The 12894-nt window shown below is 38.0% G+C and overlaps 3 non-coding genes across 3 annotated transcripts; all 3 read right to left on the reverse strand.

Annotated features, from left to right (window-relative positions):
• Positions 1 to 2179: 2179 nt before the first annotated feature.
• TRNAC-GCA (transfer RNA cysteine (anticodon GCA)) lies at positions 2180 to 2252 on the reverse strand. The gene has a single exon. It is a non-coding gene; the product is annotated as a tRNA-Cys (tRNA).
• Positions 2253 to 10587: 8335 nt separating this feature from the next.
• Positions 10588 to 10659, reverse strand: TRNAC-GCA (transfer RNA cysteine (anticodon GCA)). The gene has a single exon. It is a non-coding gene; the product is annotated as a tRNA-Cys (tRNA).
• A 1248-nt stretch (positions 10660 to 11907) lies between these two features.
• On the reverse strand, positions 11908 to 11979 carry TRNAC-GCA (transfer RNA cysteine (anticodon GCA)). Its single transcript has one exon. It is a non-coding gene; the product is annotated as a tRNA-Cys (tRNA).
• Positions 11980 to 12894: the final 915 nt, after the last annotated feature.

The following is a 12894-nucleotide window of genomic DNA, read 5'->3' on the forward strand; positions in this document are numbered from 1 at the left end:
ACAGTTTTATAACATTCATATGAGCTTCCAATGGACTATTTCAAACTGATAATATCACCAGTAGAACTTGGGTGAATGTAAAACACAGCGTGTATCATACGAAGAAATCCTAAACAGCTTAACGGTGTTTACCCTATGTTTCAGGTGATGATCAGAAGTATTTCAAATGTAGAAATGTGTTGCTCATTACATAAAATGCTGAGATTGTAAATGTTTACTTCAATTTATTGAAATTAAAACAATATTTCTACAGGTAAAACAGTTGGAAAAGGGGGCACCCAGATTTGAATTAGGGATCTCTTGATCTGCAGTCAAATTCTCTACCGCTGAGCTATTCTCCCAATTCTGAAATGTTCACCTATATTAATTCAGTAATATGTACAAAGTAGAAGCTACATGCAATCACCATCAAAGCAATGCATTTTCAGCCACCAAACCCTCCTTATAACTATAAGGGGTACACACGATGTCCTTTATCTGCCTTGGGAAAATACAGTGAGGTTTCCATTGCAAGAATTCATACATTTCGTATCACATGTAGATCTTGGAACATGGAAAAAAAACCTTTGTCAAATGCACAAATTCTGCAAAATGTAACTGCTTCTCAACTGGAGTTTGTTTATTTTGTGCTAAGAGCATAGTTAAAACAAATTGTTCATTGTTTTGTATATGAAATGATGATATATCTTATTGTTTCTTACAGTGCATTGGGTTGAAAAACATTTTAACAGGATCTATTGAAAAGAGTACATGGTTATGAAACAGGAACTTCTTGAACTGCACTCCTACGCTCTACCACTGACATAAACCCTTGAATGCTGAAAACTGCCCTTTTTTAAAAAGGTGATAGAGTGGGTGACTGTATGGAACTTGTAGAACTAATGACATCAGTGCACTTCTGGGCAGCTGTACAAATTAATACATTTCATTGAGGGCATATTATTGGTTTCCACCACAGTTTTATAACATTCATATGAGCTTCCAATGGACTATTTCAAACTGATAATAACACCAGTAGAACGTGGGTGAATGTAAAACAAAGCGTGTATCATACGAAGAAATCCTAAACAGCTTAACGGTGTTTACCCTATGTTTCAGGTGATGATCAGAAGTATTTCAAATGTAGAAATGTGTTGCTCATTACATAAAATGCTGAGATTGTAAATGTTTACTTCAATTTATTGAAATTAAAACAATATTTCTACAGGTAAAACAGTTGGAAAAGGGGGCACCCAGATTTGAATTAGAGACCTCTTGATCTGCAGTCAAATTCTCTACCGCTGAGCTATTCCCCCAGTTCTGAAATGTTCACCTATATTTATTCAGTAATAAGTACAAAGTGGAAACAACATGCAATCACCATCAAAGCAATGCATTTTCAGCCACCAAACCCTCCTTATAACTATAAGGGGTACACAAGATGTCCGTTTTCTGCCTTGGTAAAATACAGTGAGGTTTCAATTGCAAGAATTCATAAATTTCGTATCACATGTAGATCTTGGAACATGGAAAAAAAACCTTTGTCAAATGCACACATTCTGCAAAATGTAACTGCTTCTCTACTGCAGTTTGTTGATTTTGTGCTAAGAGCATGGTTAAACCCAATTGTTCATTGTTTTGTATATGAAATGATGATATATCTTATTGTTTCTTACAGTGCATTGGGTTGAAAAACATTTTAACATGATCTATTGAAAATAGTATATGGTTATGAAACAGGAACTTCTTGAACTGCACACTCCTACGCTCTACCACTGACATAAACCCTTGAATGCTGAAAACTGCCCTTTTTTAAAAAGGTGATAGAGTGGGTGACTGTATGGAACTTGTAAAACTAATGACATCAGTGCACTTCTGGGCAGCTGTACAAATTAATACATTTCATTGAGGGCATATTATTGGTTTCCACCACAGTTTTCTAACATTCATATGAGCTTCCAATGGACTATTTCAAACTGATAATAACAGCAGTAGAACTTGGGTGAATGTAAAACAAAGCTTGTATCATACGAAGAAATCCTAAACAGCTTAATGGTGTTTACCCTATGTTTCAGGTGATGATCAGGAGTATTCAAAATGTAGAAATGTGTTGCTCATTACATAAAATGCTAAGATTGTAAATGTTTACTTCAATTTATTTAATGAAAAAAATATTTCTACAGGTAAAACAGTTAGACAATGGGGGCACCCAGATTTGAACTAGGGACCTCTTGATCTGCAGTCAAATGCTCTACCACTGAGCTATACCCTCCAATCTGAAATGTACACCTATATTAATTCAGTAATATGTGCAAAGTAGAAGCAACATACAATCACCATCAAAGCAATGCATTTTCAGCCACCAAACCCTCCTTATAACTATAAGGGGTACACACGATGTCCTTTATCTGCCTTGGTAAAATACAGTGAGGTTTCCATTGCAATAATTCATACATTCCGTATCACATGTAGATATTGGAACATGGAAAAAAAACTTTTGTCAAATGCACAAATTCTGCAAAGCGTAACTGCTTCTCTACTGCAGTTTGTTGATTTTGTGCTAAAAGCATAGTTAAACCCAATTGTTCATTGTTTTTTTATATGAAATGATGATATATCCTATTGTTTCTTACAGTGCATTGGGTTGAAAAACATTTTAACAGGATCAATTGAAGAGGGTACATGGTTATGAAACAGGGACTTCTTGAACTGCACTTCTCCGCTCTACCACTGACATAAACCCTTGAATGCTGAAAACTGCCCTTTTTTAAAAAGGTGATAGAGTGGGTGACTGTATGGAACTTGTAGAACTAATGACATCAGTGCACTTCTGGGCAGCTGTACAAATTAATACATTTCATTGAGGGCATATTATTGGTTTCCACCACAGTTTTATAACATTCATATAAGCTTCCAATGGACTATTTCAAACTGATAATAACACCAGTAGAACTTGGGTGAATGTAAAACAAAGCTTGTATCATACGAAGATATCCTAAACAGCTTAATGGTGTTTACCCTATGTTTCAGGTGATGATCAGGAGTATTTCAAATGTAGAAATGTGTTGCTCATTACATAAAATGCTAAGATTGTAAATGTTTACTTCAATTTATTTAATTAAAAAAAGATTTCTACAGGTAAAACAGTTAGACAAGGGGGCACCCAGATTTGAACTAGTGACCTGTTGATTTGCAGTCAAATTCTCTACCGCTGAGCTATTCCCCCAATTCTGAAATGTTGACCTATATTAATTCAGTAATATGTACAAAGTAGAAGCTACATGCAATCACCATCAAAGCAATGCATTTTCAGCCACCAAACCCTCCTTATAACTATAAGGGGTACACACGATGTCCTTTATCTGCCTTGGTAAAATACAGTGAGGTTTCCATTGCAAGAATTCATACATTTCGTATCACATGTAGATCTTGGAACATGGAAAAAAAACCTTTGTCAAATGCACAAATTCCGCAAAATGTAACTGCTTCTCTACTGCAGTTTGTTGATTTTGTGCTAAGAGCATAGTTAAAACAAATTGTTCATTGTTTTGTATATGAAATGATGATATATCTTATTGTTTCTTACAGTGCATTGGGTTGAAAAACATTTTAACAGGATCTATTGAAAAGAGTATATGGTTATGAAACAGGAACTTCTTGAACTGCACTCCTACGCTCTACCACTGACATAAACCCTTGAATGCTGAAAACTGCCCTTTTTTAAAAAGGTGATAGAGTGGGTGACTGTATGGAACTTGTAGAACTAATGACATCAGTGCACTTCTGGGCAGCTGTACAAATTAATACATTTCATTGAGGGCATATTATTGGTTTCCACCACAGTTTTATAACATTCATATGAGCTTCCAATGGACTATTTCAAACTGATAATAACACCAGTAGAACGTGGGTGAATGTAAAACAAAGCTTGTATCATACGAAGAAATCCTAAACAGCTTAATGTTGTTTACCCTATGTTTCAGGTGATGATCAGGAGTATTTCAAATGTAGAAATGTGTTGCTCATTACATAAAATGCTAAGATTGTAAATGTGTACTTCAATTTATTTAATTAAAAAAAGATTTTTACAGGTAAAACAGTTGGACAAGGGAGCACCCAGATTTGAACTAGGGACCTGTTGATCTGCAGTCAAATGCTCTGCCACTGAGCTATACCCTCCATTCCAAAATGTTCACCTATATTAATTCAGTAATATGTACAAAGTGGAAGCAACATGCAATCACCATCAAAGCAATGCATTTTCAGCCACCAAACCCTCCTTATAACTATAAGGGGTACAAAAGATGTCCGTTTTCTACCTTGGTAAAATACAGTGAGGTTTCCATTGCAAGAATTCATAAATTTCGTATCACATGTAGATCTTGGAACATGGAAAAAAACCTTTGTCAAATGCACAAATTCTGCAAAATGTAACTGCTTCTCTACTGCAGTTTGTTGATTTTGTGCTAAGAGCATGGTTAAACCCAATTGTTCATTGTTTTGTATATGAAATGATGATATATCTTATTGTTTCTTACAGTGCATTGGGTTGAAAAACATTTTAACAGGATCTATTGAAAAGGGTATATGGTTATGAAACAGGGACTTCTTGAACTGCACCCCTACGCTCTACCACTGACATAAACCCTTGAATGCTGAAAACTGCCCATTTTTAAAAAGGTGATAGAGTGGGTGACTGTATGGAACTTGTAGAACTAATGACATCAGTGCACTTCTGGTCAGCTGTTCAAATTAATACATTTCATTAAGGGCATATTGTTGGTTTCCACCACAGTTTTATAACATTCATATGAGCTTCCAATGGACTATTTCAAACTGATAATATCACCAGTAGAACTTGGGTGAATGTAAAACACAGCTTGTATCATACGAAGAAATCCTAAACAGCTTAATGGTGTTTACCCTATGTTTCAGGTGATGATCAGAAGTATTTCAAATGTAGAAATGTGTTGCTCATTACACAAAATGCTAAGATTGTAAATGTTTACTTCAATTTATTGAAATTAAAACAATATTTCTACAGGTAAAACAGTTGGAAAAGGGGGCACCCAGATTTGAACTAGGGACCTCTTGATCTGCAGTCAAATTCTCTACCGCTGAGCTATTCCCCCAATTCTGAAATGTTCACCTATATTAATTCAGTAATATGTACAAAGTAGAAGCTACATGCAATCACCATCAAAGCAATGCATTTTCAGCCACCAAACCCTCCTTATAACTATAAGGGGTACACACAATGTCCTTTATCTGCCTTGGTAAAATACAGTGAGGTTTCCATTTCACGAATTCATACATTTCGTATCACATGTAGATCTTGGAACATGGCAAAAAAGCCATTGTCAAATGCACAAATTCTGCAAAATGTAACTGCTTCTCTACTGCAGTTTGTTGATTTTGTGCTAAGAGCATAGTTAAACCCAATTGTTCATTTTTTTGTATATGAAATGATGATATATCCTATTGTTTCTTACAGTGCATTGGGTTGAAAAATATTTTAACAGGATCTATTGAAGAGGGTATATGGTTATGAAACAGGGACTTCTTGAACTACACTCCTACGCTCTACCACTGAGTTAAACCCTTGAATGCTGAAAACTGCCCTTTTTTAAAAAGGTGATAGAGTGGGTGACTCTATGGAACTTGTAGAACTAATGACATCAGTGCACTTCTGGTCAGCTGTACAAATTAATACATTTCATTAAGGGCATATTATTGGTTTCCACCACAGTTTTATAACATTCATATGAGCTTCCAATGGACTATTTCAAACTGATAATATCACCAGTAGAACTTGGGTGAATGTAAAACACAGCTTGTATCATATGAAGAAATCCTAAACAGCTTAATGTTGTTTACCCTATGTTTCAGGTGATGATCAGGAGTATTTCAAATGTAGAAATGTGTTGCTCATTACATAAAATGCTAAGATTGTAAATGTTTACTTCAATTCATTTAATTAAAAAAATATTTCTACAGGTAAAACAGTTGGACAAAGGGGGCACCCAGATTTGAATTAGAGACCTCTTCATCTGCAGATCAAATGCTCTACCACTGAGCTATACCCCCAATTCCGAAATGTTCACCTATATTAATTCAGTAATGTGTACAAAGTGGAAGCAACATGCAATCACCATCAAAACAATGCATTTTCAGCCACCAAACCCTTCTTATAACTATAAGGGGTACACAAGATGTCCTTTATCTGCCTTGGTAAAATACAGTGAGGTTTCCATTTCACGAATTCATACATTTCGTATCACATGTAGATCTTGGAACATGGCAAAAAAGCCATTGTCAAATGCACAAATTCTGCAAAATGTAACTGCTTCTCTACTGCAGTTTGTTGATTTTGTGCTAAGAGCATAGTTAAACCCAATTGTTCATTGTTTTGTATATGAAATGATGATATATCCTATTGTTTCTTACAGTGCATTGGGTTGAAAAATATTTTAACAGGATCTATTGAAGAGGGTATATGGTTATGAAACAGGGACTTCTTGAACTACACTCCTATGCTGTACCACTGACATAAACCCTTGAATGTTGAAAACTGCCCTTTTTTAAAAAGGTGATAGAGTGGATGACTGTATGGAACTTGTAGAACTAATGACATCAGTGTACTTTTGGTCAGCTGCACAAATTAATACATTTCATTAAGGGCATATTATTGGTTTCCACCACAGTTTTATAACATTCATATGAGCTTCCAATGGACTATTTCAAACTGATAATATCACCAGTAGAACTTGGGTGAATGCAAAAAGCAGCTTGTATCATATGAAGAAATCCTAAACAGCTTAATGGTGTTTACCCTATGTTTCAGGTGGTGATCAGGAGTATTTCAAATGTAGAAATGTGTTGCTCATTACATAAAATGCTAAGATTGTAAATGTTTTCTTCAATGTATTTCTACAGGTAAAACAGTTGGACAAGGGGGCACCCAGATTTGAACTAGGGACCTCTTTATCAGCAGTCAAATGCTCTACCACTGAGCTATGATATGACAATATGATATGGCATTTGTAACGCGCCTATACACAAGTGTTTCAAGGCGCGACGAGGCAGGGGGGGAACAAGGGGAGACAGACAACGATCTTACTAGGCCAGGTGTCATTCAGATCGCGCAAGTGCAAGGGTAGAGGGGAAGGGAAAAGTGCATGGGGGAAAGGGAGAGGGGAAAGTGCAGTACAGGGTTATTAGCATACAGCATACAGGATAAATAACAAGGGCCAGCTGGTGGCAAGTGCGAGGTAAGTGCAGACAAGTGCTGGGAAAGGGGGCTGTATGGATACAGACACAGTCCCGTAGTGCAGGGGTTGCCGTGGAGGCAGTGCAGGAGAGAGTGGCTGGGCCGAGAACGGTGAATGGCCCATTTGCAGATTCAGTGCAGTTTCAGTAATATTAGCAGGGGAGAGGGGGAGAGAAAGCGGAGGCAAAGAGGAAGGTTTTGAGGTGCTTCCGGAACCGGAGGTGGTTCTCCTCAAGTTTCAGGGAGGTAGGAAGCCTGTTCCAGAGGGAGGCCCCTGCAGTGGAAAGAGATCTGCCCCCAACTCGTTGTTTGGAGAAGCGGCTGACCCTGAGGGAGTTGGAGGCGGATGAGCGAAGAGTTCGAGAAGGAAGATATTTAGGAAGAGAGAGTTGAAGGTATTTTGGCCCAAGGCCCCAGACGGCCTTGTGGACAATGCAGAGGGTTTTGAACTTGATCCTTGCAGTCACTGGGAGCCAGTGTAGTGATTTCAGTCCTTGAGAGATACAGTCCATGGGCTTGAGGCCAAGAACAAGTCTTGCAGTCCTGTTCTGGATGAGTTGCAAAGGGCGGAGAGTAGAGGCGGGCAGATTAAGATAGAGGCTGTTACAGTAGTCCAGCTTAGAGAGAACCAGGGCTCTAGAGACAGTGAGCTTCTGGGGGAAGGAGAGGAAAGGAAGGATACCTCTGAGGAGGTGTAGCTGGTAGTGTGACTTCTTAGATACGTCGGATATGTGAGGAGAGAAGGAGAGTGTGGAGTCGAAGATGACCCCAAGGTTTTTTGCCTTGCATGTAGGAGCAGGAAGAGGGCCCAGAGAGGCCGGCCAGAGAGCAGCAGGGAAGGAGGGAGTGGGAGTGCCGATGAGTAGAATCTCAGTCTTACTGGCATTAAGGCAGAGGTTGTTGGCGGCACACCATTCCTGGATAGCAGAAAGACAGTCAGAGATGAGGGAAGGAGAAGAGGAGGCCGAGGGTAGCCTGAAAATGAGTTGGGTATCATCCGCATAGCACTGAAAGTAGGGGCAGAGAGCGGCGATGTGGTGGGCGAGAAGTGCCAGATACTGGTTGAACAGCCAGGGAGAGAGGTTAGATCCCTGGGGGACACCACAGGTAGAGAAGAAGATGTCAGAGAGGAAAGACCCCAGTTGGACCTGGGAGGGACGATTTGAGAGGAAAGAGGTCAGCCACGTCAGAGCCTGACCAGTGATACCGAGGTTATCACGGAGACGGTTGAGCAGGATGGTATGGTTGACAGTATCAAAGGCAGAAGAGAGATCAAGCAAAATGAGAACACATGGAATGTTAGAGTCAAGGTTCGAGAGCAGTTCCTCACGGATGTTCAGGAGAGCAGTTTCCGTGCTTCTGGCAGCTCTGAAGCCAGACTGATGGTCATGAAGACTACCAACACATTCAGCATGGAGATTAAGCTGGGAGATGGCCAGTTTCTCCAGGAGCTTGCCCAGGAAGGGAGTGATAGAGATTGGACGATAGTTAGCTGGGCAGGAAGGGTCGGAAGAGGGTTTCTGTTACTATAGCCCCATTTCTGAACTGTTCTCCTTTATTTATTCAGTAATATGTACAAAGTGGAAGCAACATGCAATCACCATAAAGGCAATGCATTTTCAGCCACCAAACCCTCCTTATAAGTATAAGGGGTACAAAAGATGTCCTTTATCTGCCTTGGTAAAATACAGTGAGGTTTCCATTGCAAGAATTCATAGATTTCGTATCACATGTAGATCTTGGAATATGGAAAAAACACTTTTGTCAAATGCACAAATTCTGCAACACGTAACTGCTTCTCTACTGCAGTTTGTTGATTTTGTACTAAGAGCATAGTAAAAATCAATTGTTCATTGTTTTGTATATGAAATGATGATATATCTTATTGTTTCTTACAGTGCATTGGGTTGAAAAACATTTTAACAGGATCTATTGAAGAGAATATATGGTTATGAAACAGGGACTTCTTGAACTGCACTCCTACAATCTACCACTGACATAAACCCTTGAATGCTGAAAACTGCCCTTTTTTAAAAAGTGATATAGTGGGTGACTGTAAGGAACTTGTAGAACTAATGACATCAGTGCACTTCTGGTCAGCTGTACAAATTAATACATTTCATTAAGGGCATATTATTGGTTTCCACCACAGTTTTATAACATTCATATGAGCTTCCAATGGACTATTTCAAACTGATAATATCACCAGTAGAACTTGGGTGAATGTAATACACAACTTGTATCATACAAAGAAATCCGAAACAGCTTAATGGTGTTTACCCTATGTTTCAGGAGATGATCAGGAGTCTTTCAAATGTAGAAATGTGTTGCTCATTACATAAAATGCTAAGATTGTAAATGTTTTCTTCAATATATTTCTACAGGTAAAACAGTTGGACAAGGGGGCACCCAGATTTGAAGTAGGGACCTCTTGACCTGCAGTCAAATGCTCTACCACTGAGCTATACCCCCAGTTCTGAAATGTTCACCTTTATTTATTCAGTAATATGTTCAAAGTGGAAGCAACATGCGATGCATTTTCAGCCACCAAAGCCTCCTTATAAATATAAGGGGTACACAAGATGTCCTTTATCTGCCTTGGTAAAATACAGTGAGGTTTCCATTGCAAGAATTCATACATTTCGTATCACATGTAGATCTTGGAACATGGAAAAAAAACTTTTGTCAAATGCACAAATTCTGCAAAACGTAACTGCTTCTCTACTGCAGTTTGTTGATTTTGTGCTAAGAGCATAGTTAAACCCAATTGTTCATTGTTTTGTATATGAAATGAAGATATATCTTATTGTTTCTTACAGTGCATTGGGTTGAAAAACATTTTAACAGGATCTATTGAAGAGGGTATATGGTTATGAAACAGGGACTTCTTGAACTGCACTCGTACACTCTTCCACTGACATAAACCCTTGAATGCTGAAAACCACCCTTTTTTTAAAAAGTGATAGAGTGGGTGACTGCATGGAACTTGTAGAACTAATGACACTAATGCACTTCTGGTCAGCTGTGCAAATTAATACATTTCATTAAGGGCATATTATTGGTTTCCACCACGGTTTTATAACATTCATATGAGCTTCCAATGGACTATTTCAAACTGATAATATCACCAGTAGAACTTGGGTGAATGTAAAACACAGCTTGTATCATACAAAGATATCCTAAACAGTTTCATGGTGTTTACCCTATGTTTCAGATGATGATCAGGAGTATTTCAAATGTAGAAATGTGTTGCGCATTGCATAAAATGCTAAGATTGTAAATGTTTTCTTCAATTTATTTAATTAAAAAAATATTTCTACAGGTAAAACAGTTGGATAAGGGGGCTCCCAGATTTGAACTAGGGACCTCTTGATCTGCAGTCAAATGCTCTACCACTGAGCTATACCCCCAGTTCAGAAATGTTCTCCTTTATTAATTCTGTAATATGTACAAAGTGCAAACAACATGCAATCACCATCAAAGCAATGCATTTTCAGCCACCAAACCCTCCTTATAAGTATATGGGGTGTGAAGGATGTCCTTTATCTGCCTTGGTAAAATACAGTGAGGTTTCCATTGCAAGAATTCATACATTTCGTATCACATTGAAGTAAGGAGGGTCTTTTGTTTGGGGGGTACAATTCACCATACACTCAGATCATAAACCTTTAGTGGAAATATTCAGTACCAAAGGTCTAGACAGAGTATCCAGCAGGATTAGGAGATGGGTCACAAGGCTTCAGGAGTTTATCCTCGTCGCCATTGAAGTAAGGAGGGGCAAGTTAATGAGTTCATATATATTTATTCCGTTTTATGGCTATACTTTAAGTTATAATATAAATAAACAAGGGACAACGAAGTGTGCGTCTCCTCAGCTCCGCTTCTCCTCCAACTGTCCTTTTCCTCCGTTCCATCCCGTCCTCCCTTCTTCTGCACGAGCATACTCTCGTGCAGATGCACGCTATACGCAAGGAGGATACTACACACATGTAGATCTTGGAACATGGAAAAAAAATCTTTTGTCAAATGCACACATTCTGCAAAATGTAACTGCTTCTCTAGTGCAGTTTGTTGATTTTGTGCTAAGAGCATAGTTAAACCCAATTGTTCATTGTTTTGTATATGAAATGATGATATATCCTATTGTTTCTCACAGTGCATTGGGTTGAAAAACATTTTAACAGGATCTATTGAAGAGGGTATATGGTTATGAAACAGGGACTTCTTGAACTGCACTCCTACACTCTACCACTGAGTTAAACCCTTGAATGCTGAAAACTGCTCTTTTTTTAAAAAGTGATAGAGTGGGTGACTGTATGGAACTTGTAGAACTAATGACACTAATGCACTTCTGGTCAGCTGTACAAATTAATACATTTCATTAAGGGAATATTATTGGTTTCCACCACAGTTTTATAACATTCATATGAGCTTCCAATGGAATATTTCAAACTGATAATATCACCAGGAGAACTTGGGTGAATGTACAACACAGCTTGCATCACATGAAGAAATCCTAAACAGCTTAATGGTGTTTACCCTATGTTTCAGGAGATGATCAGGAGTCTTTCAAATATAGAAATGTGTTGCTCATTACATAAAATCCTAAGATTGTAAATGTTTTCTTCAATTTATTTCTACAGGTAAAACAGTGGACAAGGGGGCACCCAGATTTGAACTAGGAACCTCTTGATCTGCAGTCAAATGCTCTACCACTGAGCTATATCCCCAGTTCTGAAATGTTAACCTTTATTTATTCAATAATTTGTACAAAGTGGAAGCAACATGCAATCACCATCAAAGCAATGCCTTTTCAGCCACCAAACCCTCCTTATAAGTATAAGGGGTACAAAAGATGTCCTTTATCTGCCTTGGTAAAATACAGTGAGGGTCCATTGCAAGAATTCATACATTTCGTATCACATGTAGAGCTTGGAACATGGAAAAAAAATCTTTTGTCAAATGCACAAATTCTGCAAAATGTAACTGCTTATCTACTCAAGTTTGTTGATTTTGTGCTAAGAGCATAGTTAAATCCAAGTGTTCATTGTTTTGTATATGAAATGATGATATATCCTATTGTTTCTTACAGTGCATTGGGTTGAAAAATATTTTAACAGGATCTATTGAAGAGGGTATATGGTTATGAAACAGGGACTTCTTGAACTACACTCCTACGCTCTACCACTGACATAAACCCTTGAATGTTGAAAACTGCCCTTTTTTAAAAAGGTAATAGAGTGGGTGACTGTATGGAACTTGTAGAACTAATGACATCAGTGTACTTCTGGTCAGCTGTACAAATTAATACATTTCATTAAGGTCATATTATTGGTTTCCACCACAGTTTTATAACATTCATATGAGCTTCCAATGGACTATTTCAAACTGATAATATCACCAGTAGAACTTGGGTGAATGTAAAACACAGCTTGTATCATATGAAGAAATCCTAAACAGCTTAATGGTGTTTACCCTATGTTTCAGGAGATGATCAGGAGTATTTCAAATGTAGAAATGTGTTGCTCATGACATAAAATGCTAAGATTGTAAATGTTTTCTTCAATTTATTTCTACAGGTAAAACAGTTGGACAAGGGGGCACCCAGATTTGAACTAGGGACCTCTTGATCTGCAGTAAAATGC

The sequence above is a fragment of the Ambystoma mexicanum genome, unplaced genomic scaffold (assembly GCF_040938575.1).
Source record: "Ambystoma mexicanum isolate Mex_15411 unplaced genomic scaffold, UKY_AmexF1_1 Mex_scaf84, whole genome shotgun sequence".
NCBI classification, from domain to species: domain Eukaryota; kingdom Metazoa; phylum Chordata; class Amphibia; order Caudata; family Ambystomatidae; genus Ambystoma; species Ambystoma mexicanum.